We start from the raw sequence: 3,280 nt of genomic DNA, 5'->3' as shown, positions 1-3,280 counted from the left end.
AAGCAAACCTTTGACAGTTTGAAAAGAGGAATTTATTCTGCTTCCTGTGCGTGCAGTAGTTACAAAGTTGAACGTCTTTACACGATCTGCTGCAGTTTTCAGTGGGCGGGCTTTGTCAGATGGCTTGAAAAAACGCACTGTGTTTCGGCTCGGGAAACATCATGAGCAGTGTCCTGCATGTTTTCTGTGTATAGCTGTCTTTTAACACATACAGAATTCATTCGAAATCATTGATTTCTCCAATTAACAAGGGTCCCTTTTTGAACCTGCGAGAAGCATTCTTTCAATGTAACAGATTTACTCCGGGGAAAGCCAGCATGACATTGAGAGTAGCTCAAGCTTTCAGCACCCGTATCGGACTGCGTGTATGCAGACACCGCTCAGAATCCCCTGTAAGATTCTCCCTCAATTCCGTTTTTCAGTGCTTTAGCTCTTTCAAAAGGCTTCGCTTTGCTAGTCACAATCCAAGGCTCATGACAGCATTTGAAAACATTCACCACTGCGTTGGCCGGGAATCGAACCCGGGTAAACTGCTTGGAAGGCAGCTATGCTCACCACTATACCACCAACGCACACCCACAGGAAGCCTGCAGGACACCACCAGAGAATGCTTTTTTTATTTTTTTTTTTATTAAACAGAATTTACAAATACAAATACAACAAGAGGATCAGAGTCATGTACAAGAGAAAAGAAACGCAGCAGAAAAAAGCATTTAACTACCAGAGGTAATTAAGTAATTATGTGATCAAATTGTATATTTTACACGTATCATATTTTCCTTGCTTTAATATTTCTCAATTATTTATAAACTTTAGTTTCAACATGCATGCGTTTCCTGTAAAAAATAAAACTCAGCACACAGTTTTTCTTTTAACAACATTTCGAGTACCTCTGGCATTCATGAAAAAGACATACACAAAAGCAAATAACTAACTCTAAGACTGTCTAAACTATTGAGTTTTTCAAAGAACCAGAACTATAACAGTCCTTAACACTTAACTACACCATTCCAAACTAACACTAAAGAAACACTAGTATATACTGGTATAACAAATATAACCAAACATAATCATTAACTGAGCAGTCACTGGGAGCAAATCTCCTTCCCGTCCACAAAGGCCCTCGCTCCCACAAAGTAGGCTCTCCTCCCCTCTCTTCTGGCAGCTTCAACCTGGGGCCACAGCTGGTTCCTGGTACTCCTGTCCGTGGCAGACAGGTCCTCTGCAAACCTCAGTTTGTTCCCATTCAAATACTCATTCCCCCTCGCCGCTCGCCACAGCATGTCCCTCGCCGTCCTCTTGGTGAACTGTATTATAATCGATCTGGGGCGCACTTGCCCAGACATGTTCGCTCTCCCGAGCCTGTGAAAAAAGTCAATGGCCGATATTACGTCCTCCTGGTCCGGCAGGGTCCTTTTACAGATACCCTTCACTGTTGCAACAAGGTCCTTATCACGTTCCTCTTTAACTCCAAATAATTTTAAATTCCATCATCGACGGTATCTATCTACATCGTTCACTTTCAATTCAAGTTCTTTAATATGCTTTTCTTGTTTGGTATTTACTTGTTTAAGAACTTTTACTTCACTCTTTAAGTCTTCAACCTCTTTAAACACACAGTCCATGGACTTTTTAAGACTTTCGATTGCGACTGTATTAGATCAAATCATTTCCTTCAGCTCACCCATGCTCTGTGCCATCATGTTGAAGATGTTGGTCTGGAGCTCCTCCAGCGTCAGGTCGTCCCTTCCCCTCTTGGCTGCCGGGGTTTTCACAGGTGTGCTGGGCAGGGACTCCGGCTCTTCCTCTGGCAGCTGAGTCTCACTTGGGCTGCGAACGCTCGCGTACGAGCGCATCTCCAGCACTCTTTCCACGTCCCCTCCAGCTGCTTCACTTTTCCCTTTAGTTGCCATCAATTTTCTTGTAGTGCTATACATATACGATTGAGGTTTCTTAGACTTCTCCTTCGAAGACCCAGCACTCTCTTTTCTTTTCCCAGTGTTACTCATATCGAAATTCTTAAACCTAAAAAAAATCGTTTTTTTTTCTTTCAATTATAACTGAAGTTTAAACAAGTAGTGTTTAGTCCTTATTTTTCTGTAGTCAAAAAAAGCAAAAATTAACATTCAGGTCATGAAAAACTCAAAAAAAATCCTCAAACACTAAACTTTACCTCCCACCTGAGCGTCATCTTGAACGCCCCTACCACCAGAGAATGCTCACGATTTCGGAAGCTGTCTCCGGGACGTGCTGATTCCACACATCCTGAATAAATCATGATATTGTTAGTTGCTGTAGCTAGACGTTCAAATGAGTTTCATGGCCAGATGGACTGTTTCCTCCAGCGGTATAGTATTGCAGTGAGACAGCACGATGCCTGCAAGACTATGTCACGCTAAACGCCACAGATTGTGTTTGTCCGTTCGTGTCAGTCATCCTGCAGCCACGGGAAGTGGGACACAAACATCCCGCAATGCTTTCAAGACGTTAGGATTTGTTTGTGCAACATCCGAGAAGAGTACTTGTGGCTTGAATGTGAACTGTACGTGCCCGCCCCCTTTCCTCTGTAGTGCATGAGTTCCTCCCGGCATGCCCTTCGTCATTGTTCTGTCATCTTGTATTTAAAGGGTTGTATTTCTGCTGCTGAAAAGAATCAACGGGTTTCTTTGTTCCCAACGGAGCCCTTGTCTGTCATGAAATTCTTCAAAACCTCAAGCTAGAAGAAGACGACAAATATGAAGCGTTACAGCAACGACATGCCATGAGACGATTGATAACGATTTCCATAGGATCCCCGCGGTTGCCTGGCAACCGTCAGCTTTGCGCAGTGGCAGTATCGTAGCCTGTGAGGTTTAGCCGAGGCGGGATTATTGCTAGTTGAAAACTTTTCCCAATACCCCGCTTCCGCCGGTTTGCAATACAATCGGCGAAAGCAATTTTTGACAGTCTCGTTAGAGACTGAGCAAGGTGTTTAAAGACAGATTTGGTCATGGTGACATCATGGTAGAAAGAAGCGAGCTTGTTCCCAGTGGGCATTGATTCGTCGAATATACGTATATTTACGGTGAAATTACGGCTATACGTATATATACGTCGCCTCGAAGTATAATCAACGTCGAATTGCAACCGTAAAATTGACGACATTAACAAACGCATATATAACGTCGAAAACACATCTAACACAGTGCCTGAGGCTTTTTACTGTATGTATCGTGTGTGCCGCAACTAGGAGTATACGGCACTCTGCACAGTGTACGAAGTAAATTATTTTCGCAGCAAT

General features: G+C 43.2%; 2 non-coding genes across 2 annotated transcripts; one reads left to right on the top strand and one right to left on the bottom strand.

Annotated features, from left to right (window-relative positions):
- Positions 1-500: 500 nt before the first annotated feature.
- Positions 501-572, bottom strand: trnag-ucc (transfer RNA glycine (anticodon UCC)). Its single transcript has one exon. It is a non-coding gene; the product is annotated as a tRNA-Gly (tRNA).
- A 2,244-nt stretch (positions 573-2,816) lies between these two features.
- LOC148631566 (U4 spliceosomal RNA) lies at positions 2,817-2,958 on the top strand. Its single transcript, XR_015934649.1, has one exon. It is a non-coding gene; the product is annotated as a U4 spliceosomal RNA (small nuclear RNA).
- Positions 2,959-3,280: the final 322 nt, after the last annotated feature.

Source organism: Lepisosteus platostomus, unplaced genomic scaffold (genome assembly GCF_059453375.1).
Source record: "Lepisosteus platostomus isolate fLepPlt1 unplaced genomic scaffold, fLepPlt1.hap1 Scaffold_75_H1, whole genome shotgun sequence".
Taxonomy (NCBI): Eukaryota; Metazoa; Chordata; class Actinopteri; order Semionotiformes; family Lepisosteidae; genus Lepisosteus; species Lepisosteus platostomus.
This window is presented reverse-complemented; position numbering and strand designations above follow the sequence as displayed.